The sequence below is a fragment of the Sciurus vulgaris genome (assembly GCF_902686455.1).
Source record: "Sciurus vulgaris genome assembly, chromosome: 3".
NCBI classification, from domain to species: domain Eukaryota; kingdom Metazoa; phylum Chordata; class Mammalia; order Rodentia; family Sciuridae; genus Sciurus; species Sciurus vulgaris.
In genome coordinates, this window is record NC_136463.1 from 174,240,332 (window position 1) to 174,268,182 (window position 27,851).

General features: G+C 38.1%; 1 protein-coding gene across 3 annotated transcripts in view; it reads left to right on the forward strand.

Moving 5' to 3' along the window:
- Positions 1 to 263: 263 nt before the first annotated feature.
- ACSL3 (acyl-CoA synthetase long chain family member 3) overlaps positions 264 to 27,851 on the forward strand; it is an 84,484-nt gene continuing 56,896 nt past the window's right edge. The window contains exons 1-2 of one of the 3 annotated variants that reach the window (XM_079135136.1): positions 264 to 507; positions 1,681 to 1,694. The gene's annotated coding sequence lies outside the window, so the exon portion shown is untranslated. Of the gene's footprint in view, positions 508 to 1,680; positions 1,828 to 27,851 lie in introns of those variants that run through there. The other 2 variants (XM_079135134.1, XM_079135135.1) reach the window with 2 other exon arrangements.

A 27,851-nucleotide genomic window follows, 5' to 3' on the forward strand; every position in this document is an offset into this window, starting at 1 on the left:
GCCGCCCGTCCCGCGGCCGCCCAGCCCCGCCAGCGGCGGCCAGGTCTCTCCGCGCGGACCCCATCCCCGCCCCGCGCCGGCCGCGGCCAGGTCTGCTCCGCGGCGGCTCCGCAGAATGACCCGTAGTAACCCCGCCCCGCCCCTGGCCGCCAGCGCCGCGCTGCCCGGCCGGCCTGCGATAGGCCCAGCCCCGCACGCGCCACCGCCCGCGGGCCAATGGGCGGCGGCCTCTCTGCATATGCAACGAGCGCGAGCCGGGGGTGCGCGTCCCGGGGTTCGGCTCAACAGACGCTGCTCAGCCGGCGCCGGGGAGCGACGTCGCCGTTGTCGCCGCGGCGGGGCTGGGACGAGGAGGCGGCGGACGGGACGCAGACGGTCGTTTCCTCGCAGTGCGGCCGCGCCGGCCGCGCCGGGGTCCCCTGGAGGCGGCGCGGGGCGTGAATGCTCCGGGGCTCAGCCAGGCCTGCGCGGGCCCGAGGCCGGAGGAACCGCGGCCCCGGCGTCGCGGTGAGTGCGGCGCCCGTTGTGGGAGCGGCGGGGGCCGGTTGGCGGCGCAGCCTCCGCGTGCGGTCGGCTGGGCCCGAGGGGCGCCCGGGTGCGGGGAACGCGGCCATCCCGGGCCCGGGTCTCCCGCCTCGCCAAGGGGCTGTGCGCGCGGGCGGCCCGCGGCGGTCGGGGTGGGAGGCGTCCGTGCCCGGGTCGGGGGAGCGGGCGGCGGGGCCTCTGCCCAGAGCCCACATGAGCCGGGAGCCGCATCCCGGGAGGGAGGATGCACGGGTCCCTCCCGGCGCTGCGGGGACGGGGGCGGGGTCGCCCACTCTAATGAGATGGTGCAGTGTCCGTGGGAGGCAGCGCAGCCCGGCGGCTTCGGAAAGCCCAGGCTGGAGGGCGGGAGTGCTCGTGGCTGCAGGGCGTGGGAAGAATTTGGGCGTGTGAGGAGGGTCGACCTTGGCTGTTTGTGCTGGGCGCTCCGACTGGGCGGTGGTAGGACTGGAATTGAGACCCGGGTTTGGGGTTGCTCGCTGCAGGTACAGTTTTCCTAAGTGCATTTTAATTACATACTAGTATGTCCTGGGATGCGTAACACCGAGAGAGTGCTTGCCGCCAACAGCCCTGTGGGGGTAGGTACCATCAGGCCCGTTTCACAGATGAAGACCCCCGAGGCACAGATTGAACTGGTTTGCCCAGACTCTCTAGTTCTAGAAAATGTGCTCCAAGCTATTGTATATAGGGTCCCTCCACCAACAGAAAGGGTAGAACAACGTCTTGAAAATTACATGGGAGCTAGAGAGGGAATAGGCTCTGTGAAAGCGATTATAGCTGAATAAAATGACTGCTGACATTTATTGAATGCCATGCGCTGTTCTGAGAGCATTATGCACAGTATCTTTAAACTGTTAACAACCTTCTAGGGCCGTGGTTACCCATTTTACAGCGGGAGAAACTGCAGCGGGAACACGTTAACTTGCCCCCAGATCTGAGCTAGTAAGAGGAGAAGCTAGGGTTCAGACGGTCTTGTCTAAATCCAGAGCTCTTACATCTGACCACTATAATGTGTTGCCTCTCCTTGGTGGCCGACTGAATAGTTTCCTGGGTGGATTTTTGGTCTGGGTGACCAGGAGAGCTGTAGTTTGGTGACACCATCTCTCGTGATCATTGGAACCTATTTTGTGTTCCCAGATTGGCTCCAAGAGGTAAGGGGTGCTGCTAAGTTGTTCCTGAGAGTGTGTTAGAAAGTTATCACAAGAAAGAGGCTTTGAGAATGGGAGTCGATTGCACAGACTTTATTCTTGTGTTTTCTGGCATCTTCCCATGCAGTTCTCACAGGTAGGTAAGAGTAAGGTCTATATGGTCACTACAGCATTCATTTCCCCTTCTGGCGTTTTCTGATTTCTTTCAAAAGGGTTGATTCTGTGGGATGGCAGAGTTGTTGGGGTATAGGGCAAGAATGGCTTATTGGACTTAAGGGTCAAGGTGACAAGTCATATGGTATATTTGGGGCTCAGTTATTGGATTAGTAAGACATCAGTACTGAGTAACTTAAAGATCAAATGTTCTATGAGTCTAAAAATGCCCTCCTTGAAGGAAGAAAGGAAATGCGGAAGAAATGAAGGACAAATCAATTATGAGGGGAAAATCAGCCTCTTGCTTTGTAGGGGCCAGTGTTGAGGGGGATCAGATATTCAAGCCTCAAGGTCTATTTCCATGTGTTTCCCTGCTGTCTTGTTCCAGTTAAATGACTAATTCTTTTTTGGGGGATGAGGTGGGTTCAGTCCCTAATTGCTTAACCACCGAGCCACATCCCCAGCCCTTTTTATTTTTTATTTTGAGACAGGGTCTCACTAAGTTGTTGAGGCTGGCCTTGAAGTTGTGATCCTCCTGACTCAGCCTCCTGAGTTGCTGGGATTACAGGTGTGCACCACCATGTCTGGCACTAATTCATTTTTTCATTCAATTAATTGCTGTGCTAGAACCTTCTAACTTCTGTTTCATATAAGAAACCTTGCTAGGTGCTGGCGATAGAGCAGTAAACAGGATTGATTGGACCTGTGTCCTTAGGCAGGAAACGGACTCAAGCAAATGATCATACAGATAAATGAATAATTACAAGTTATGGCACGTGCAGTGGAGGAAAGATACTGAGTGGATGAAGATTATAATCAAGATTGTGATTTAGATGAAAATCTAGGGAACTTTTTTGAATCAGTATGGTGAGATTTTTTTAGGCAACAGTCGTTGCATTCTGAGATTGTAATTGAATATACATAACATAAGAGTTTGAGAACTTGAGAGCAGTGCTTACTCATTTCAGCATCTGTTCCTGTCTATAATGTTATTCCAGCTCACCTTTCAAGATACGTAAAGGAGATAGGAAACTTTTTCAAACAGTCATTCTGTCTGCCTTCAGGGTACTTAAATCTTTAATAGTCCTGAACTATTTACATTTTTTCTCTTGTTGAACAGTTGGAAAGTAGAAATCTTTTGTGTGAGATTTGGATTTGAAGATGGGATTTAGACCCCCCTCCCCCAGGAGGCTGGGCCAGAGGTGGTACTTTTCTAGTTTTAGATAAGCAGCATCATAATTATCAGAAGTATCTATTGTAGTTTATCCATTGTAGAGTGACTTAACTTTAAATTCTCAGCTCTCAGGAGACAAATGATGTCATGGATTGGGAAATATAGACTTAATTAAGTATGTAAATATTTCAGTTGAACATGTGTGAAGCCCATACAGATAATTTACTACAATGCTTTTACTAAATGTGAGCTGCATGCAAAGCACTGAACTTCATTGTACCATGTGGAGTAAATATGAAAACAACACAGTCCCTATCTCCAAGATTTCAGTGTAATTAATACTAATACTCAAATTTAACTCTTCCTGCTTTCCAAAGTACTTATTGGATGTTGGCTCATTGGAGCCTTTAAAAGAGCCCTGATGAACAGAAATATTGAGAAAGTGGAGGATTTTAGAGTAAACTTGTCACAGCATGGTGGTAAACAGTATGCAAGGTGTGAGGTGTTGAATGAGTATTAGATTGTGCACTCACCAGTGAAGGTTGGCGTGTGTGCTAGTCACTGACCTGGGCTTCGCACTAGGTTTTGGATATGGGGAAAGCTTGACTCTAGTTTTGCAAATGATCCCTTAGAGCTGCCCTCTGTTGAGGTACTGGTTTAGTGTGCAGAAGCAGGGTGAGCCCTGGCGGTTGCTGAAACCATGCTAGTGAGTAAGAAGCATAGAGAGGGACCAGAGGAGGAGGCCTAGCATGGTGTTGGGTAGAGGAGGCTGAGTTTGCAAAGGAGACAAGAGGTGTGGCCAGGAAAGTGAGAGGACGCCAGAAGCAGGTTTCCTGCTGGGGAGGTATTCAGTACTGTGGAATGCCCCTGAGAGAGGAGAATTGAGAACTGTCCTTGGTGTAGCACCATGGAAGTTATTGGTAACCTACACAGGAGGGACTGATCTGGTGGCAGGTGAGGGAGACAGAGACAGCAAGTATATAGGAAACTTGTTTAAATGTTGATGGGAAAGCTTGGTTGAGAGGGAGAGGCTGAACGTAGGTGAGAAAGGGTCACTTATTTCTACATAGTTCTGAGAGGATGGGAGGGGGATGAAATTCAAAGCACTAGCAAAACCTGTGCTTAGATGGGAGGAGGGGCAAGGGGCACGTCTTCTATAGTAATGGAAAACAAACCTGTATTTTATCACAGAATTCTAAACATATTCCTTAAAATTGCCAAGAACTGTTATATTCCTCAAAATCAAACCAATTTTTGCTGACTCATGACCTAGTCTTCGAGAAACCCACACCACAGAAACGTTGTATGAAATTGGTTTAGTATGTGGTTTAGACTTGATTTCATCCACCATATTAAGTTATATACTTTAATCTGACTTTTGGTTATAGTTTATGCCTTTTCTGAAGGAGAAATATTAAATTCTGTGTTTCCTATGTGCTTAGTTTTGTTTTCTTAAGAAAACGTTTTCAGATTACTTCTCTTTTCTGAGATTTTAAGTGCCTTTTTAAGTTTTAGCATCTATTATTACTGGAATATGTTTTCTTATATACTACTGTTTCCCATTTTGAAGGATGATTCAGTGGACTCATTTGATCAGCTGTTCAGTTAGAATTGGTAACTACTCTTTTTTAGATAAGTCACTTCCAAACATAGGTATCTACTTATTTGTGAAGGCATTTGTTGTAATGGTATGCAGGACCCTTGATTTATTCATTCATCTATTTATTTAATGCCTATCTTGCAAGGCACCAGGAATTTGGAAATGATGAAAAATTAGTTTCTGCTCTCAGAGAGCTCATGAAAGGAAAGAAGTGTATGAACAAAAACATTACAGTGTGGCGTAGTGGAAGATGGCATGTACACATAGATACGTTACATGTAATTTAGTAAGTGCTGCGGTAGAAGAAAAAAATGCAGAGTGGGCGCAGAGCAGTGGGGGTGAGTCAGGTTTTCAAAATGAGCCAAGGTTTGCCAGGTGAACAAGGGAGCCAGGAAAGACAATGCTTTACCTTGAATTTGGACCAGGTGGTGGTGGTGGTGGTTGTGTGTATATACGTACATACACAGGTATGTATGTATATGTCGAAGATGAAATAATATTGCTAAGAAAATTAAATATTTTTTTCTTACTGTCTGACCATTGCTTGCTCAAGAGATGAAAAGCTGCCCATTTTTCCCTGTTCTGTCATGATCAGCTCTTCCATCTGTCCCCTATTTCATGTAAAAAGTAATTGGTCTTAATTGTATTCTAAAACCTGGTTTTTCTTTTTTTAAACAAATGGAATTAAGTAATAGTAATGCATTTACTGTGGCCAGGTACTTTTCTAATTTTCTTTTCTATCTCTTATGAGATAGATTCTTTTATTATTCTTATTTTACATATGAGGAAACTGAGGTAACAGGATCAAAAGTGACTTGCCTCAATTTGTGGTGGGTTTTATCCCCTGCAGTTTGATTCTAGAGCCCATCCTCTCTAGGGTGACCCTTTGTCTTGAAGTTTATTCACGTTGACTTCTAAGGGCATGATTATATCTGGAAAGGAACTATGATGACATTTAAGGGCAATGTTTATATCTGTTTTAGTTGCACAGTTATTGTCCCCAATAAAGTCTTCATTTTTTTTTTTTTTTTTAACAGTAGGGAAAAGATAAGAAATAACAAACAGAATTTTACCAGAATTTTCTTGTACTTGAGCATAAATACTTCTGGATCTATTCTCTTTTAACATTCCTTCACAGCAGTCCTTATCATTGCCATTTCCTTCCTTCCTTCCTTCCTTCCCTTCTTCCCTCCCTCACTCCATCCCTCCCAGGGCCTTGAGCATTGCATGACAAGTACTCTGCCACTGAATTACATCCCCAGCCCTAACACTGCCCTCTTAGATTTCTCTTTTGGATCAGGAATATAATGGAATTTGAGATGCCATAATCTGCCAATTTCATTTTTTCCTCGTACATAAAGTGTAGATCTACTTTATGTCTGAAAAATATTTCAAACATTTTAATTCAGTTAAAGAAACCAACTCCCATCCCCAAATCTTCCACTTTTAGCCACTGCTCTGAATTTGATGTTTATTATTTCTATGCATTTTTTCCACGGTCTTACTGCACGTTAGTATCTTCAAAGCATACTGTATTGTTTTGTACATTTTTAAACTTTATGTAGATGATGCTTTATGTATTCTTGTGAACACGTTTTTCTCCCACTCAGTGTCACTTATCAGCAAGGTTTCACCAGTTGAGTTTCTGAGTGTGGGTGCATGTTGATTTATTACGTTTATTTTTACTGGAAGATGGTACATTACATTTTAGGGCAATATTATGTTTATTTCTCCTTTACTTTATCGGTAGACCTTTAGGTTGTTTCCATTTTTTTTGTTATTACAAATATTAATTATAATAAGTATCTTGAAGAAGAGTATTTTTCTAAACCCATTTTTTGGGAGGGGGGTAATAGGAATTGAACTCAGGGGCACTTGGCCACTGAGCCACATCCCCAGCCCTATTTTCTATTTTATTTAGAGACAGTGTCTCACTGCGTTGGTTAGAACCTCGCTCTTGCTGAGGCTCTTTGAACTCGTGATCCTCCTGCCTCAGCCTCCCAAGTCTCTGGGATTACAGGTGTTCACCTCTGTGCCTGGCTGTAAACCCAATTTGACATAATAGTTACCTTGCACTCCTTTTTCTTTGTTCTTTATATTTTAATCTTAGCCCTCCTCAAATCCTTGTTATTTGACTTAAGATGCCCTTTTCCATTAAAGTACAAATCTATAATGGGTACTTTTCCTGTAAGGCTTTTTTTAGTGAACTTTAATTAACATAGTTTTACCTTCTTTCTTTTTTGTTCTTAGTATTTTATAGTTATATAAATATTATTTCACTTCTAATTTCATAAAAGACAGTTCACACGTGTCCTTTCTTTTGGGCTATATTTCTTTGTGCAGTCTTGTACTTTAGTGCTTGTTTTCTTTAAGAATTATCCTCTAAAATGTAGTGCCTTTTTTCCATTGCAGTTTGGTGAGTGGGAACATGGACTTGGGGTTAAGTTGCTTGGATGTGAATCCTGGCTCTAAAAAAAAAAAAAGCCATGTGAACTTGAATAGCTCATTTAATTTCTCTATGCTGCAATTTCTTTATCAAGTAGACTTAATAATAGAATCTACCTGTAGATCACAAGATTTTAAATGAGATAGGTATCTGGAGAATAGTTAGTATTCAGTAATATGAACTATTTTTATTAGTTTTGATTTATAAAGTTTACTCTTTATTATTGTCTTCTCTTTTGAAGCAGCATTATTATCTTACATATATAAATATACCTCAAGGAGATGTCTCATTATAACCCTTGTTACTGGAGATTAGGAAGAGATGTTGATGAAATTGAGAGACATTAGCTAGTTTTTCTTATATTTTAACGTTAATCATTTAGGATTAATTTTGTGCTTAAATTCTCTTGGAAATATATATACAGCATATCGAAAGTAACTTGACACCATGCACTTCTCATTCACATAACTAACAAGAGTCTACTTTTATTAGTTATAAATATCTTAAAATATGAACCTAAAATAATTCAGGTAACATTTCTAAGTATGTTATCCTTTATCATCATTAAACTGTGTTGCTGAGTAGAGAAGGAACCATTGAAATCCGTGTGTGTAAAACTTGATATGTAAATTTGAGTTTAACCTTTCTCAACCTTTCATTTGAGGTTCTGTAACAGAAAGATTTTAATTCTGATCGCACCGGGTCATGAGGATTGAGGGAGACAGTAGATAGTAGTTCAGGGCATACAGTTGGCTGCCTGTTAGTTGCTCCTCTTATCTCTCTGCCTCCCTCTTCTTTCCTAACTTTTCTTTTAACTTCCTTTTTTCTTTATTCCATTTTCTTCCTTCTCTTTCCCTTCTTTGTGATTTCGGGTAAACAGTAACATGGCATTCTTAATCCATCAAGTTAGTGAATCTGTTATAGAAATTCACCGCATACATCATTTAAAGGGAACTAGGAAGTATTAATTCTTAAGGACAAGCGTTTTCAGGCTATGGGTAGGTAACTGGTTAGATGTGATAATGGTTAAATAAGTAGTATGCCTTTGAAGGTTTGGGCACAAGAGATTGTCTAATCAATTTAGATTTTAAGAAATTAGTAGAATTTGGTTGTACACAGAAGAGGTTATGTTTGGCCAAAATAACCATGGAAGAATTAGCTAAGTACAATCAAAGTTAAGTTGGATTTGAAGAAAGACTTGAATTTGAGAAAGACACTCACATTGGATGTTCAGGGGCAGTGGAGATGGGAAGAGGAGCTTTGATAGGTTACACTTAGTCATCAGCTGCTTAGGAGGACTGAGGAGATGAGGATAAATGACATCCCATGGGGAAGCAAGGAGCAGAGACACAAGGGACAAAAACAATTAAGACCTTGGAAAAACTCATTTATGTATTGATTCAACTCAGAAAGTAATTGTTGAATGAATTAAAGGTTCTCAGAGTAGGAATGGAGATGAGTAGCCAGCAAGTGAAGAGAACAGGAAGAACATGTGGCCTGGCCCCAGTTGTTTGTCATTCTCTGCTGGAACTGGTAGCGTGGTGTTATCCAAAATGTTTAGTCTTAATGGACCTCGGGTTCCTTTTCTGTAACCCTTTTTTGCTTTTTAAAAAATCTGCTATTCCATCTTTGTTCTTTTTCTTTTCATCTCCCTCTGCCCTCTTATTTGACTCAGGATTTGTATTACCTATGCCTTAATTCTTCAAGTGTCTTTTAATACTTTACCTATTAGCTCTGTGCTTATTTTCTGTGTTTACTACATGTAATTAATTCACTGGGGTATTTGACTGGGTCTTTTTTTAGACATTTCAATAAATAAGATTCCCAGAAACCATGTCAGTCAGTGGGCAGTAAATAGATGAAACCCAAGATGAGACACACCCTTAGAGAAGTTCAGGATGGAGTTAGGGCCTTTGGAGGTTTGGGAACAAGAGATTGTCTAATCAATTTAGATTTTAAGAAATTAGTAGAGTTTGGTTGTACACAGAAGAAGGTGCTATTGTACACTAGACATAGTGATAGGTAAGAAAAATACTGCCCTTCTTCAACACCTAGAGTGGGAAAGTGGACATTAAGCAGTTCCATGAGCATTTATTTAATTACAAATGCAATAGGTACTGTAAAGGTGGAATTGAGGGTGCTGATAGTAGAGAATCAAACTAGGTCAACTTGGGAGACTCCTCAGAGGAAGTGGCATTGAACAAATCCAGGTGGAGGGGGATGTGGTAGGGAGGTAGGGATGAGTGGGCAGCTTGTGAGGCAGAGGCTTGAAGCATTTGGGAGTGATGTGGAGACTTGGCATGGGGAAGAATCCACAAGAAGGCCAGGAGTGACAGGAGTTTGTATGAGCTTGTTTGAGATGAAACTGGACACAAGGTAAACAGACACAAAATGTGTAAGACAGGAGTGAAAATAAAGCTCTCTCTTAAAGGCCTTTATTGAGAGTAGAGTGTATAGATTCAGGAATTTGGAGGCTCTGTTGTGCCAGCTAACTAGTAATAGCTCTGTCCAGTCAGTATGCTTTGGTTCTCATTTACTACAGGAAGTTTAATTTTTATTATTATAAAATATAGAAATAACTTTTCTTCTCATGATTTGAATTGTATGATTTGTAATGTTGGGATTTACTGAAATTAGCAGTATTAAACTTCTATAAACTTGCAACAGTATATCTAATTGTAATTATTGTTTTAGTATTGCCCACATGGTGAGTTGTCAGTGGGAAACTTCAGCCAGATTATATAATGTTTCATAATATTTTGCAGAGTTGGATGTTTTGAGCACATTATTTTAAGTAAATGTGTTTATTTGGTAGATTCTGTCAATTTCTTGTGTAAAACAGGATTTTAGTTCTGTTTCTATATAAATTTATAGAAATTATAATGCATTTATATATTTGCTTAAAGTTTTTCTTTATCATAATATGTCCACTTGAAAAAGTTTAGAAAATACATAAAAGCATAAAGGAGAAAATAAGAATAACCACTAATTCTACTTTCCAGATATAGCCACTGCTGAGATTTTGGTGCTTCAGTCTTTAGGTATATTTGTGTGTGTGTTAATAACAAAAGTGGAGTTGTGTGTATTTAATTTTTTTTTTTTTTTTTTTTTTTTTTTTTTTTTGCGGTGCTGGGGATCGAACCCAGGGTCCTGTGCTTGTGAGGCGAACACTCTACCAACTAAGCTATCTTCCCAGCCCCTTAATTTTTAATTACCTTTTGTCATTTATCAGGAACAATTCCTGTGTTAGTAAATATTCTTTGAAATATTTTTAGTGGCTATATTATAATCTAGTATACGTACATATCATGATGTATTTGGCCGTTTCCCAGTTCTTGGGTATTTGCTTAATTCCTTTATCCCCCTATTATAAATAACCATAATGGAAATCTTCAGGCACCTTTTTTCCTCATTAAAGATTCCCAGAAGTGAAATTGTTGATCAAAATCTATGAAAAATTTTAAGACTCTTAATAAAAATCACAAAACTGCTTTCCAGAGTGACTGTATTTATTTTTGTGCCCTCTAGCGGCTTGTGAGTGTCTTCACATTGCACCTGAATGTACAGTTATGTATTGAAAATGAGAAAGATGTTTTTTCATATTAAGAATATTTTGTGTAATTAAAAACCTTTCTCTTAGCAGCCTGAATATTTATTTTGGTTGAACCAGTCTTAATCTGGATCTGATTTAAATAATTGTGCTACTTTTATTCATTAGCTATGAGTGTCCTTCCCTGCTAAAGAATTTGAAGAACAGAAAATTTTTAGATTTAAATTTTTTCTTTAATGGTATAAAAGTAAAAAACTGAAGCTTGCAAAATTTTCATTTGTGTGAAAATTTGAATGTAGAGAGGAGGTTGAGATAATTTAAAAATTTAGCATTTGATTTACGTTTTTGTGTTATAAATAACCTGTTAATATTAAAAATAGCACATACAAGGTTATTCAAACCCATATTAATCTATTGCTGTTTTCACTGTAAAAATTTCTCCCTCCAACTCTGAGGAATAGTTTAGGTACAGTGTCCCTCAAAGTTCTCTTTGTCCCTTTCACTGGTACTAGGGGGGGTTGGAGAAGGAGTGTGCTGGGTTGGAGGGAAGGACCTATTATATCCATTAGTTGTGATTCAGATGAGGGTAATAGTTGATCTATATAGGATCAGTTGAAATCTGGGTTTTTATTCAAGAAAATAAAAGTTGATTTTTCACTGGTTGATTTTACAACACATTTTATGTCCCTTTACTTTTGATTCCTGAAAAAAATGATAGATTTTTTATAAATTCGACCATATCTGTACTTAACTTTCATGTGGTGATTTTAGAAATAAGTGCCATTAGAACTGAGAAAGGTTAGTTATACCATATTAAACCATAGGAATGATCACATATGGGAATCTAGACGGCCTCACTCATTGCTGCTCCCCTTAAGTATTGACTGATTGTTGAATGAGCTGATAATAGGGAACCAACTGGTTAGCTTCCCTGTCCCCTTACCTGTCTTTGGGTTTTCAGTGCAGTTTCAGAAGCACAGACATGCTTTTCTTTACTAACTTGTTTTCTGTCATGTTTCTTCTATTTTCATTTTCAAAAATATATTCATCAAGTCAATAAAAATGTATAGAACATATAATAAGGTAATGTTTTCTAGGTTTCTTGGCATAGGTATTTCAAAGATGAATCATTAGAATGTTTACCTTTTTGAGGTAGGTAATAACACAGTAAACATAATTCATGAGAAAAGGACTAATAGGTATATTCAGAGTATTTTGTGTTTTTGAAGAGTGACTAAGCACATGTTAGAAGACTTTATAATTGAGGTGACATCTGAGGTGGAATTGGGACTGTTGCACCCGTGTGAAAGTAATGATTGGTGAATGGTGGGAGGAGCAATAGATTGGGATTTGTAAATTATAGGAGTAGCTCTAATTTCTGGTACTCTTGTTCCTGCCCTTGTGTGGGATAGCTTTCCTCAGTAGATTGTTACTATTATTTTTGTTGTACTGGGGATTGAAACCAGTGCTAGACCTGTGTTCTACCACTGAGCTACATCCCCAGCCCTCAACAGATATTTAAACTACTTTATGGCTTTCAGTATTTTTCTGACTTGGACACAGCGGTGAACCTGGTTACTGTGGAGGCAATGGCAGGAGGATCAGAAGTTCAAGGCCAGCCTAGTCAACACAGCAAGATCCTGTCTCAAGGAAAAAAAGAAAGAAAAGTAAAGAAAAGAAAAAAAGTTACATAAAATTCCCTCTACCTATTGAAATTGTTCAAAATAAAATAGTAGATAAGATGGTTCTTTGGGGGAGATTGACTTGGGTGAATGGAAGGGAAGAATAACTTGGGCTATTATGAAGTCATGGTGATAAAAAATCATGAAGGTTTACCTCCTCAAAGATATTAGCAGTAGAAGTAAGGTGAAAGAGATTTGGAGTGTTGGAGAGGAATCCACTGAGGGGTACTATGGGAGATGAACTGAATAGTTGCAGAAGAGAAATGCATTAGGTAGGCTAGAGGGCCAGAGAAATACCACACATAATAGAAGGAGTACACAGTCTAGAGGGGTTGAAAGAATCTGAGAAGGAAGGAATTGGGTTGTAGTGGTTAACAGTAGGGATCAGGGAAGTCAAGGGGGTTGGAGGTTTAGATGAGATCAGATGGGGATTGAGTGAAAAAACTGGTAGGGTAGGACCAGTCAGATAAAGCCAGGAATGGGGTGTTTGGGGTTCATTGACCCATCCTTTCAGCAGATCTATAGAGCATCTACTTTGTGTGAGATGCTGTTATCTGCCTGCAAAGTGGGAGGTCCGAGAAGGAGATCAGAATATCCTGAGTATAAGTTACAGAGATGGAAGTCTTGGATAGAAGCAAGGAAGTACTTGAGCATTGGCCACCAATCTGTGGCTTTAGCGCCCAGATCTCACTTTACCTCATCCTAGTTTTGTGACGTCTTCCTTGCAGGGTATGTGGTCCTTTATTCACTGGCGTACAGGAAGAAAATGGTAGATCAATCTTATCTTTTCTTCCATTCTTTCATTCTTGGAATCGAACCCAGGGGTGCTTAGCCATCTGTTTTTATTTTTATTTTGAGAGGGGGTGTCTTGCTGAGTCTCCAGAGGATGTCCTCGAATTTATGTTGCTCCCGCCTCAGCCTTCTGAGTTACTGGGATTATAGGTGCACACTGTTGTGCCTGGCTTCTCTTCATCTTTTAAATTTCTTTATTTCATGCATGATTTACAATGTTCACAGCATCCTGCAACATGTACACAGTATTAAAGGTACTCATGTTTGGAATGCCAGTTATTAGTTTCAGGACAGTCTTTGAGATAAATTGAGTGGAGGTGAAGAGGGCTGACTCCCTGTAATGAACTGCAGGGTATTGGATTTTGAGAGCTGATCTGCAAGGTCCTTTGGAAAATGGTGGACGTAGTAAAACTGGTGTGTGTGCAATGTTTGAGTTATTTCATGAAAGTCTTATACTGCATATTTTTCACAGTGTATCTTGTGTTAGTAGACTATGTAGTAGAAACTCCATGAATAGGACACCATCCAGGAACATGAATCAATAAGAAATTACCCTTGGTGCATAACTAATTTACTCACAGATGAATGGGAGCTGACTGAGTATATATTTAAGTTAATGAGGTTTATTTCTGTTGTATGATGCCAGAGGACAGGCATGTTAACTACAGATGATTGATTATAGTTTTTGTTTTTTTGTTATTTAAATAGCCTTATGAAATAATGATTGTATTTGCTCTCATTTTTAGATAAGTTAAGGATATACTGTATTTCTTTTGGGCTCCATGAAGGAGAGTAGGTTTGTTTAATTTATCCCTCCCCTAGAAAGAAAGCTCAAGGATATTTATTTTTTATTTACTGCTGTACACAGTGAGTGCCCAGCATATAGAAAACACTCATAGTGAGTGTCAAGTATAATAATGGGCATAGGTTACCGAATAAGCATTTATTAGATTGAGTTGAAAGATATGAGCATAATTCCAGAAAAATTTTGGAAAGCTATCAATCTCTTATTAAAATGATCAGTATACATTTATTAGTGGGAGCTCAGGAAATCTGAAAAAATAAACTCACTGTCGATAAATGTGTATTTGAACAATTAGCTGATAAAGTAAATAAACAAATCAGATTTTGAAAGTTATATGATGCAGGCAAGAAAGTGATGGGTTGTTTTCAGGCCAGACCAGTTGCTTGCTCTGCACTTGAATAATCATTGCCACTTCCTGCCTTCTCCAGAGCCTTTGACCCTATCATAACACTCTTACCTGCTCACTCTTGGCTTCGACTTTTGTGTGTCTTCACCTTTCTTGCGGGTTCTTTTAGTGTCTGTTCTTAATCCTTTTATAACTGAAAATACTGTTTCTGGGGGGTTCCATGGTCTGAGTAGAATCAATGATAACTCTAAATTAACCTGTGTTTTTAGCTGTATCTGGAGCCCTCAACCCTTTATTTCTGACAATATACTGAATATCTCCTCTGGTCTTTCCTATAAACTTAATACCCACCCTACATTCATGTACTTTAACATATATATATATATATATATATATATATATATATATATATATATATGCTTTTCCTCCTATATTCCTCGTTTTTATTATAAGCCACAGATTCCTCCACAGAAATGTTGACATTAATCTTCAAAGCCCTAACTCTGTATCCTACCTGATGGGTCCTGTTTGCTTCAGAAAAGTCTCTACAGTTGGTCCTATTTATCCTCTGCTACCTTAAATTCTGCACCTCTTCATTCTGTGTGTGCTTGAAATCCCTTCTGGTTTGTTTTCTATGTTGACCCAAGCAGTCAGTCTAAAAAAACATTTGTTCAAATGTCTTACTTAAAAACCTATCTCATTCTGTCTGCAGCATTTTCATTTCTAACCTCTCCCAGGTTTTCAGTGTTCCAGCCATCTCAGGCTGCTTGTGATCCTTGTTGTGATCTTTTATGCATCTCTTTGTTGGGCAGGCATGATGGGAGAAATCATCATAGAGAAGTGATTCAGCTCTGTCTGTGTGTCCAGGGAGGTCTTCATGGAGGCTTAAACTGAATCTCGAAGGTTGAGTTTATTTTGGCAATCCTCTTAGCTTGTTTTCTCTCTCTCCAGTTCCATATCCTAATTCCATATATTTTATATGATTCCATATATATTTTAAATATAAGCCTCACTCTGCAGCTGTGGATGTCCATATTTGCCATAGTCTTCTGGAGGTGGATGCAGAAGCCAGCTACATTGCAACTTAATCATTTTTACCCACTGATCTAAATGCCACAATTGTTAATTCAAAAATCTCATGACTATGTCTAGTTTTCAAATTCTGTACCAGAATAATAGTGTTTGTTTTAATATCTAATAGGACAAATATGCATTAAGTATTCTTTTTCTCTTAAACTTTATTAGTTAATCTTAATTTTTTTCTTCCATATGGACTTCAGAATTAATGTTAAGAAAGCATACAAAACAGTGAGGAAAATCTCACTAGGAGCCTACGTAATACCTTGATTGGTCTTACATTTGGCTTATCAATTAATTTTGGCAGAAATAACATTTTTTCTTTCCACTCAGGAACAAGTCTGTCTTTATGTTCAGGATATTTAGTGTCCATCACAATAGCATTTTGTGTGTGTGTGTGTGTATACAGATGGATCCATCCCAGAGTCTCATGCATGCTGGGCAAGTGTTCTGTCACTGAGCCACATCCCCTGCCCTGATATGGGTGTTGTATAACATGAAATGTTTTAAGGTTGTTTTCGTTGTTGTGAGTTAGATCGTTTTCCTTTTCATTTGTTAACTGGCTATATAGGAAAAACAACTTTTATTATTTATTTGGTGTCTAGATGCCTTAGTGAATTCTCCCTCTGGTGGGATAATTTTCAGATGATTGTTTTGTTTTGGATTTTGTCCTATAGCCACTTATCTGTGCTCAGTAATGTTTGTTTCTCCATTTCTAGCATTTATACTTACCATTTTTTTTTTTTTTTACTTGTCATTGTATTGGCTAGACCACTGTACCATCCAAAAGAGTGTAGCGAAAGCCAAATATGTGATCCATATATATAATATTAATTTCTGGTTGACACGTGCTAGTAAAAGGAAACAGGTGAATTTAATTTTATTTAATGCAATAAATCCATATTTCAGCATAATTAATACAAAACATACTAATAAGCAATCTTACATTTCTTTTTTTAAAATCAAGTCTTTGAAATCTCTGTGTAATTTTACACTTTGAGTAAGTCTCAGTTTGAACAAGCCTCATCCCATGAACTCAGTAGCACTATGTAGTTGTTAGTGCATTGGGCAGTGTAGTACTAGAGTCTTCTTAACATACAGTAGTTATGATCATAGTGGGTTTCCTTGTCTTAGTTTTACTTTAATGGAAATTGCTTTTATGTATGATGCTTCCTTTTCATTTCTGATAAATAAACTTTTTGGGGGGATAGTTTTCTTTTGTTAAGAAGTATCTTTTAAACTCAAAAAAACCAAAACAAAAACCAAAACACCCAAAATAACAAAAAACCCAATCTTAAATGGGCTAAGAATTTGAACAGACACTTTACAGAAGAAGAAATATAGTTGATCAACAAATACATGAAAAAACGTTCAACATCTGTAGCAATTAGAGAAATTCTAAACAAAACTACACTGAGATTTCATCTCCAGTCCAAATGGCAATTAATCAAGGATATAAGCAACAATAAACGTTGGTGAGGATGTGGGGGGAAGGGTTCACTCATACTCATTGCTGGTGGGAATGCAAATTGGTACAACCACTCTTTTAAGTAGTGTGGAAATTCCTCAAAAATACTAGGAATGGAATCGCTATTTGAACCAGTTATACCACTCCTTGACTTATACCCAAAGGATTTAAAAACAGCATACTGCAGTGACGCAGCCACTTTAGTGTTTATAGCAGGTCAATTCAGAATAGCTAAGCTATGGAACCAACCTAGGTGTCCTCCAGCAGATGAATGGATAAAGAAAATGTGCTATATATACATGATGGCATATTACTCATCCTTCAAGAAGAACAAAATTATGGCATTTGCCAGTAAATGGATAGAGCTGGAGAATATCATGCTAAGCAAAATAAACCAGTCCCAAAGAACCAAAGGCCAAATGTTTTCTCTGATATATGGATGCTAATTCATAATAAGTGGAGGGTGGTGCTAGGGAAGAATAGAGGTACTTTGGATTAGACAGAGGGGAGGCGGTATGGCAGTGGAAAAGACAGTGGAATGAATGGGACATTATTACCCTGTGTGCATATATGATTACATGACTGTCGTAATTCTGATCATGTACAGAGAATGAGAAGTTAATACTTGATTTGTATATGGTATGTCCAAGTGCATTCTACTGTCTTGTATAACTAATTCGAACAAATTTAAATATCTTTTAAAGTTAATGATTGCTATTCTCTTAAGTACTTCTAAAAAATATACACTGACATGATCACACCTCTCTCCTTCCACTTAACCTGTTAGTATAGAGAATGTTAATTGAGGAATCCGAGGGAAGCAACTTTATACTTGTAAGCAAACCACGTTTGAATGTGATGTATTATTTTTTGGTGGGGGGAGGAAGTACTGGGGATTGAACTCAGGGGCACTCGACCACTGAGCCACATCCCCAGCCCTGTTTTGTATTTTATTTAGAGATGGTCCCACCAAATTGCTTAGCAGAGGTTGGCTTTAAACCTGCCATCCTCATGCCGTGAAATAGTACTCTTTTAACTCTGCTGGATTAGGTGTGCTAGTATTTGGAGATTATTTTCCAATACATCTACTAGAGAGGTTGTCCTGTGTACTTATGTCGGGTTTTGGAATTACTATCCCTCAAAACTTTTAAGGCATTGTTCATAGCCATCTGGCTTCCAGTGTGCTCAGCTGTCTGTTGAAGTGTGACTCTCCCTCTTATGAAAAGAGCAACAATACATCCTGATATGTGGGAAGCACCCTCAAATTATACTTTCTAATAGCACTAGCTTTTACTCTGAGAAGTATCCTTGTTGTTGATCTCTTACAAGCACACCTTATTTGTAAGAGATCTGCTTTTTGTGCCTTTTAGGAAGTCTTTATGGTTTTCTTATACATTGTGCTCTGAGAATTAACCAGACTGTATCAAGAGGTCAGTGTTTTCTGTCATTCATCTGCTCTGAGTCTGAAGACTAGTGTCCGTCAGCTCCAGGATATTGTATTGTAGGATGCTTCAATGATTTCTGCCTCTTCGGTCTCTTTTTCTTCTTCTTTTTTCTTTTTAGAACTCCTTGTAGTGGCACTTGGATCTCTTAGGTTCATTTGACATCTTATTTTTAAGTAGGAGTCAGATTCTTTGATTATTCTTTGCTTTTTCCTTCCTTTCTAGGAAATATTCTCAATCTCATTCTGATAATTGTGTTGACTTTTTAATTTCAACTGCTATTATTAATTTCCAAGAGCTTTTTCTTATTTTTATTCCTTCTATATAGCATCCTACTCTTGTTTTGTGAACATATGATAGTCTCTCTCCTACTGAGAATATTAATTCATATACATATTTAGAAATTTCCCCCATTTTCTATATTATGTATTTCCATCGAGGATCCTTTCTCCCTGTTTCTCTTTCTTTTGTAGAGGTGGTTTTTCTTATCCATCTGGTGATCCGGAAGTTTTATCTTCTGTCTGGATTTTTAGTTCTGTAATGACTACTCTTGTTTATTTTCCCACCAGTTGTCAACACTGCCACCAGATTTAATATTGTGAAACATAGATCTCATTTTGTCATTCTGTGCATGAAAATGATACTTCTTCAGAAACCTGACTGATTTCTCACCTGCTTAGTGTGGCATTCATTTTCAGTGGCGGTGAGCTACTGTGTTAGCTTCCAAGGGCTGCTGTAACATATCACCACAAATTTGGTGGTGTAAAACAGCAGAAATTTATTTATCCTCTTACAGTCGATGTAGGCCAGAAGTCTGAATCAGTATTACTGGGCCAAAATCAAGGTGCCAGCAGTTTCTGTCCCTCTGAGGTTCAATGGGAGAATCTGTCCCTTCTATTTTCCTGCTTCTTTTAGGTGTTGGCATTCCTTCTATCAGTGTAGTCTGTTAGGCCAGCATTGTCGGATCTTTCTGCCTCACATCATCTCCTGTGTATCAAATATCCCTCTGTCTTTCTCTTACAAGGATACTTGTGATGGTTTTTAGGGCTTAGTGGATAATCGAGGATCATGTTCCTGTCACATAATCCTTAATTTAATCACGTCTGCAAAGATCCTTTAAATAAGGTAACATTTGCAGGTTCCAGATATTAGAGCCTGATACCTCTGAGGTGGTTTGTTTAGGCTTCTGTCAGTACTTAAGAGTTTTCTATGATTTCTCTTTTGTTTGTATGCCTCTGTGCGTTTGCAGATGTCATTATTATTGCCTGCATTTATTGTTGTACTTAGACAAAAATATATGTATTCCATTCATAATGACTTCCTTGACTTTCTCTTCCTCCTGGACAGAGGACTGCCTTTGCCTGTTGGGTTTTGTAATGTAGTCCTTGTACTTCTCCTAATAGTATTTGTCTTGGTAAAACATTTTGTTGCCTTGTCAGGCTTTACAGTGGACTAGGAACTTTTTGAGGACTAATTAAACCCTAGGGACTATTCATTGGACCATTTAATTAACACAACAAAGTGTAGGCCAAAGTAAGTATACACACGTGCCTTGCTTTCTCTAGGGCAAACTACTTAAGAGACATTTGGTACGTCGTAGGAATTCACATTTCTGCTGGATGCTGCCAAATTGCCTTCCAAACCAGCTACATTTCCCCCAAAGTACCAAGAACTGTCCTGTTCCCTATATCCTTTTCAATTCTTATAATTTTTTTCATTAAAAGAAAATTATAGGGGAGAATGATACTGTTTTGCTTCACATTTCCTTGATAGTGAGGTTAACCATTTTTTTTTAGTATGTGAATTTTCTGTTTATATAGCCTGCTTTCTTTTGTTTTCTTTACAGACATTGTGCAAATACCGATATGAATGGTATCATTGTTCTCATTTATATTTGAAGAAACTGGCACAAGAAATTAACAAGGGCATTCATAAGATGTTTTCTTCCCAGATGGATATATGAACATGTCTAGCGTCATAGCTAATAAGAAACAGCAGTGATTTTGAACCCAGTTATATCTGGTTTTAAGGCCTGTTTCTTTTTTCCTCTCTATATCTGACTGCCTTACAGAACATGAGAAAACTAATAATGATGCAGTGGTATGCTGAATTTTGATTCAAAAGATCTAGCTTTTCTAGCCCTTTGAATTTGGGCTGATGTTAAAATAATTTTTAAAATGACTATATTGACAGGTGGTTGAGAAAAATCAATGGGATAATGTAAAAAAATGTGTTTTGTGAACAGCATGTGCCTGTGAATAATTTCAGTTATTATTCTTTATTATCATCTTAATGAGTAAATAAATTTGATCTTTCTATGCATTTTATTTTTTTGAGTTTTGAATGTCCCTTGTTTTTAATGGACCTTTTTTTTTTTTAAGCAGGTTTATGTTCACTACCAAATCTCTGTACTTCCTTCTCAAGGTTTTTTTTTTTTTTTTTTTTTTTTTTTTTTTTTGCGGTGCTGGGGATTGAACCCAGGGCCTTGTGCTTACGAGGCAAGCACTTTACCAACCGAGCTATGTCCCCAGCCCTTCTCAGTTTTAGTAGAACTTTACCACAGGACACATACAGCTGTCTTCCTTATCACCATCCCACACCAGTGGTACATTTGTTATAGTTGAACATGCATTGACACATTACCTTCACTGGAAGTCGGTTATTTACATTAGCATTCACTATTGGTGTTGTGTATTCTGTGGGTTTTGATAAATGTATAATGACATCTGTCTGCCCTTTTAATACCATTCTGAGTATTTTCACTGCTCTAAAATTCTTTGTGTTCTATGTGTTCATCTCTCCTTACCTCCAAGCTTCTAGCAGCCACTGATCCTTTTTACTCTCACCAAATGTTTGCCTTTTCCTTAATGCTATATAGTAGAAATGATACAGGATGTAGTCTTTTCAGATTGTTTTCTTTCAGTTAGTAATATGCATTTACATTTCCTCCCTTTTCACGAATCATTATATAACTCCTTTCTTTTTAGCATTGAATCATATTCCATAGTTTGAATGTATGAATGTACCATAGTTTATTTATCCATACATCCATCAAAGGATTTTTTTTGGTTGCTTCCAAGTTTTGCAATTATGAATAAAGCTGTTATGAACATTCATGTGCAGTTTTATTTTTTGGTACTGGGGATTGAAATCAGGGGTGCTTAGCCACCAAGGTACATTACCAGTCCTTTTTATTTTTTATTTTGAGACAAGGAGGGTCTTGCTCAGTTGCCCTGACGCTGGCCTAAAACTTATGGTCTTCTGTGTCTGGGATTACAGGTGTGTGTCACTATACCTGGCTTGCGTGCAAAATTTTTAGTGAGCATGTTTTTACCTCTTTTTGGTAAATAGGAAGGAGTTTGATTGTTGGATCATATGTTAAGATTATGTTTAGTTTTATAAGACATTTCTCTCTCTCTTCCAAAGTGGCGATGCCATTTTGCATTCTCATGGGCAGAGAATGAGAATTCCTGTTGCGCCTCATTTTTGCCAGCATTGGGTGTTGTCAGTATATTGGATTTTGGCCATTCCAGTAGATGTGCAGTGAATACCATACTTTTTTTTTTTTTTTTAAATATCACATGATAAAATGTTATTTGCTACTGTGATAGAAAGTGTCTCTAGAAAATCTCTTCAAAAATTTTCTGCTGAGTTTTAAAAGTAAAGTATTTTCAGGGAAAAGTTTATATTTTTAACTAGACTATGAGTAATGCTTATTGTCTTCATGTATTTGTTTTGACAGGTAATAACCCAAAGGCCCTTATCTTGAAGGTACTGGTACCTCCTACCATTGTCAACTGGTAAAATATTTAATATTTTATTATGAAATATTTCTTTAAGCATCAAATATACTAAGCTAAACCAGTTATGGCTAAACTGATGAAAAATTTTCCATTTTGTGGTGTTATGAAAGTTATGAGACAATGGTTTCGTATTTAACTCCTCTATTGAGCATTAAACCACGTTGTTCAGCAATGTTGTGTACCTTCCTTTCCTCAGTTTGGATTTCATTGTGTTTATACAAAGGATAGGAACTGAATAACCTCTGTTTTATTAAGTTTATCACTAATTATACTAGTGTTAACCATTTCAGCACCTGATGGCCACTTTAAATTTGTGTTAGTGTTACTATAAGTTTCTAACTGGAGATTTTAACAGAAATTGTGGTTTCAAGTTCAGGAAAACAGCAGTGGACTTTTTGTTAACCTTTAGAAGGTGCTATATGATAATTAAAGCAGTCCTTGGCATTACAAAATATATCAAAGTTTTCTTTATTGTGATTTCTGAAGTGAAGTAGAGTTTGTGAGATTTGGGGGCAACAATAAGGATCAAGTGACTGAAAGTTTTTAGCATTCTGTGATGTGAAAATGAAATTGGATAGTTCCCCTGTTCTTTTGCTAGGGAGTACTCCTAAGCATTATGGAGTGTGTCCTTTCAGACCTTTGTGTGCATAACCAATTCTCCCATCTTTTGATGAAGCTGGGTGATGGATAAAAGAATATACTTTACCCATTGATGTCCTTCGCTTAAGACATTTTGTGTCTATGTCTCTTTGAGGGATATATGTTGTACAATTAAGAGTGCTTCGAAGTTACTAAGTGAACATCTTGGAACAGTACAGTATTCCTCAGCCTCAACAAATTTCTTTTAGTGGTCAGTAGGTTACGGGAATCCCAAACTTTGAATGGGGAAACAGTGGTATGTTTTGGTGACAAGAGTAATTTTGTCCCTGTCATAATTTTGCCTAGGCTTGGCCAGGTAACCAAAAGTGGAAAGGAAGCTCAGAGTCACATTTCATAGGTTAATTATATGATGAATTAAAGGGGATGTCATGAACTCCTTGGGGAACTCTGTGTCTTGAATTCTAGAACTCAAACCTTTCACAATTGGGAACTGCCTGTGTTCACAAGTCCCTCACTGAAGAAATGAGGTCAACACTGAAGCTGATTCACATGAGTATATGTCCTTTGTGCGATTGTCATATTTAAAACTTAAATAATCTGGGAAAGCAGATTTTTAATACATAATTTTATATTTAGTAGTCTATCAAAATATGACTTCAGAATTTCAAAGAAAACATTAGCAAATAGAATTGTATATGAATAAATTTATAGACCTTTATCACAGCTGTAATAAAATGTGTCAAGTCTATGTATGAATTCTCAGCAAGTTCATTACTCATTCTTTTCTTTGATGCTCATTTCTATTGATAATAAAAATCATATCTTGTCATGATTATAGTAATTCATATTTAAATACTTTGTACAGTAGAAAAGTTTTAATGACCTTCAGCTCTTAATAACTTATTTTTCTATTCAATGTTCTGTGTTCACTTGGCATCAGAAAGTGTTACCTGTATGTATAGCCCTGCACTAGAGAAATGTTCACAATCTTCATTTGTATGTGAAAGTGATGAGAAGTGAAAGAAATGGGTACAACAGCAAGTTGGGTTGACAAGAAAAGTTTTCTTAAGAGTTGGGCCAAATATTTTTCATGGCAGTTTAACTAGGATAGCTTTTTCTTTTATCTTTTTAAAAAATGCAGTCTGGATTTTGAACACTTAAAGCTGAGATGCCAGAAAATGGTACACTCAAGAATGGAGAAGAGGAGGGAAATAAGTATCTTAATTGCTTTCATTTTGAAACATGTTGTTAAGGAAAAGCTTTATTAGTGGTAAAACAATTGAAGATTTATGAGAAAAGAAAGCACCATTAAGAATTAAAAAGAAAAATATAAAAGCGGGTAACATTATATCAAGAAAATAGAACTTGACTGAAGGAAGTAGTTGCATGTTTAAACCTTACTCTTAGCTGTTTAACTTTTAGGTAGTACAAACGAAGGTGAATTTATGTTAGTTGTGATGGAGGTAATTCATTCCATAGTTAATCTTTATTTCCCCCAATATCCTTATAAGTTCCAATTATACTATATCTTTTGTTCAGTTTGTTTTTTTAACGGATTTGCCCAACATAAAGGTAAGAACCTGGGCTTTGTGTGTAGGGGAGGGAATGAAGGAGAAGATAAGGAAACATTTAAGAAATCTTAGTAAACCACAGATAATCCTTGAAATTAAAAGGACTAGGATTCTGGATCGACATAGATTATCAACAAGCTAGATTGATGTCATTATTGTAATTTAATAGTTCATGTTCTCTTTAAATATATATGCAGTTCATTTTCATTAACCATTTTGCTGAAGATGATTGGAATAAACAAAGGAGTACTAACAGGGTAAATAGTTCTATTCAGTATTTTCTTAAAACAGTCAAGGCATTCATTTCTTGTCTGGTTGGCACATAGTGATAAGTATATCAAATAATGCTCCTGAATAGGACATTAGAGTCTAGTTTCTCTGCTTCACCTTTTGGATAACATAGTGATTGCTTTACATGTCTTGCCGTTCCTCCCCACTCCCCTTCAGTGAGTCAAATTTGAACAAAATTCTAATATAGAAAGTTATTTCTTAATGGAGAAAGCTTCATGTCACTTCTTTTTAGATATAATAGGTAAATATGGCTTGGGAAAATAAAGTTGAAAGAAAAACAGGAATAGGCTTTCCTGTAGGCATGCAAGTTGAGGCAAAATGATTCAGAACCCAGAACTGATTGAAGGATAAATGTTTGAATGCTGGGACTGGAGGTGATTAGCAGCACAGTTCATGACAACTGAGATGACGGAATGGGACTACAGAGCACTTTTGAAGATTCTGTTGTGTCTTGTTAGGTCCTGGCTTGGGGTTGTTGAGAGTTAGTTTATTAAGGAACATCTCAAATATATGGAAGGTGAATTGGTTAAACAGTTTGAGTTTTATCAAGTGTTTTTCGCTACCTTTGGGACTGGAGTGCGATCCAGAAAGTGGGATTCAGTAGTTCTGTGTTATAAAATCCAAATGTTTAAATTTTAACACAAAGTCATAAAAACAGAAAAATATTCTTAGCTTGTGAATGCATCTTAAACATAAATGAGTTTTGTAATCTACTCACTGAAGTTCATGGAGAGAGATCCCTAAAACTGACTAGCCAGAGATGCCAAATGGACTACTACCAATTCCAAATACAAGATATGTTAAGTATCATTCTTACTCTTTTTTGCTTATTATTATTTTATGTTTTATAAGGGACTTCATGGATAGACATATGACTTTGGCCTCTTCCAACCAACCTTAAAACCTTAGATGTAATAGCCCAGGTACACTTTTAGAGTTTAATTAACTTTGGTGTTTGCACTCTCAGTAGGCATTAAGAAAATAATCAAGACAAAAGAAGGATGGTGGTATACATGGTTGTATAAGCAACAAAATTTAAAGTACTGTTAACACTTGCATTATGTTTTGTACTTTTTGTAGAGTACTTTCACCTACTTGTTTGTTTCTAATAGGAGTTTTGTGGGGCATTGTCACCAAGCTACAGTTGAGCCTAAAGCATTAAGGTCTAAAGGGACTTGCCCCAGGTTACATGATGATTAAATGAGAAGCTGGCATCAAACCCAGAGCTTATTGCCATAGTTCTGAAAGGACTGAGTCTATTTTAAACCTTGTTTATATGTAATCAAACTAGGGTTGCAAGCACTGCCATTGAATCATATAAAGTATATAAATAAAACAGGTACCTATCTGCTTTGAAACTGCATGAAACTGACTGAACTTTTATCCATACCTTCTATACTAAAAACTAGCTTTTAAAATTCCTTGGTATCTACTGCATTTCACATTTTATTCTTACTTTAATTTTGTGTATTGGATATGTGATGATGGGGAAATAAGGTACAGAAGGTTATTTCATTAAAAAAGACTAAACTTACCTAGCGGTAGAGCCCAGGCTGTAGTGAAGTTTGCTAACTCTATGAAATGATTGGTTGTAGGGTGACCAGCACATCCTGGTTTGCCTGGAACTTCCTTGGGTTTTTTATTTATTTATTTATTTTTTATTTTCGTGGTGCTGGGGATTGAACCCAGGGCCTTTTTTATGCTAGGCAAGCACTCTACCAGCTGAGCTATATCCCCAACCAACTTCCCTGGTTTTTAGTACTGAAAGTTCTGTGTTCTGGGAAACTCTGCTGCTCTGGTAAAGTAGGGTAGTTGCTCATCTTAATTAATTGTAACATGGTGGTGGATTGAGAATGGGAGTAGAGTTGCCATATAAAATACAAGACATCCAGTTAAATTTCAGTTTACATTTGATAAATATGGCAACCTAAGTAGGAATGAAGGGATGTTCCTGTGTGTAAAAAGTCCACTTAACTGCTTTTATTGTGGAACATAGGCTTCACACATTCATTTGCTTGAGGGAACACTGTCTGGTAGTTTCCTTTTCTAGCTGTGTGGATAGAGAGGTCAGGATGAGTGTATGAAATCAGATTTTGTCCAATGCAGTAAAGCTGGAGTGTCTTCAGTCATGCATGGGGGTTTGAAGCAGTTCTCCTTTACTTGACTGTAAACTTAACCCAGGTCTGAGCCCATCCAGTCTTTGTTGGATCACTCTGTCAAACCAGCAGTTCTATGACTTCACATATTATCTTTAGACTGTATGTTAGGAAAGCATTTGTTGTCGTTGGGATAGTGCATTCTTGTGATTCACAAATGAAAATGAATTAAAGTCTTTCTTCGATCCCTTTCTTGTACCTGTTCACTTACTCATCATGGAGAGAATCTGGTTTGATTGGAGAAGGTAAGAAGTTTTGAAAAGGATTCTAGAAATCTTTTTTTTTTTAAATGGGCATTATGGAAATAAATCCAATGGAACTCTTTCCCTACCTTCCCACCCTCACCTTCCAAAAAGGGGAAATAGTTTGTATAGAAGACAAGAAATTAATTCCTCAGGTCACATATCTTCATTGTTTGGTGGCTATTAGTAATTGATTTTTGAGAGCCTTAGACATCAGTCGAATATATTATTAAAATCGATCTATGGTGGCTGGGGTTGTGGCTCAGTGGTAGAGTGCTCACCTATGCATACATGAAGTACTGGGTTTGATTCTCAGTACCACATAAAAATAAAGGTATTGAGTCCATCTACAACTAAAAAAAAATTGAAAAAAATTGATCTGTGGTAATCGAATCCTGGATCCCATCAATATTATTGGTGAGCAAATTAAGATTTAGTGTCCTAGTCAAGGTACTGGTGGCAGAACTGAGATGTGTGTGTATATTTTTGCATGCATGTATCCATACATGTGTTTAGTCTGGGTGGGGTGGAGTGTGTGTGTGTGTGTGTGTGTGTGTGTGTGTGTGTGTGTGGTAGTGGTGGGGTACACCAGAATCCTATGGTTTTTGATCTTAAGCATCTCCCCAAAGGTCCATGTGCTAAAGTCAGTTTCCTGCAAATGGCTCTATTGGGAGGTGAGACCTTCAGGGAGAGTTTAAATCTGTGAGGTCATAACTTCAAAGGGGATTTTGGGACCGTAGCCTCTTTCTCCCTGTGAAGGGACTGGGTCATCTTCTCTGCCATATGCTCCCACCATGAAGTAGCGTGCCACCACAGGCCCAAAGCAATGGGGCCAGGAGATCCAAGATAGCGAACTAGAGGGAGGCCGCATTCCTTGTCGCTCCCGTAACTTGGGTTTCAAGCAGAGGATATCTGTTTCTTGGTGAGGCAGTTTTTGCTGCTTATCGATCCCCTGCTGTTTA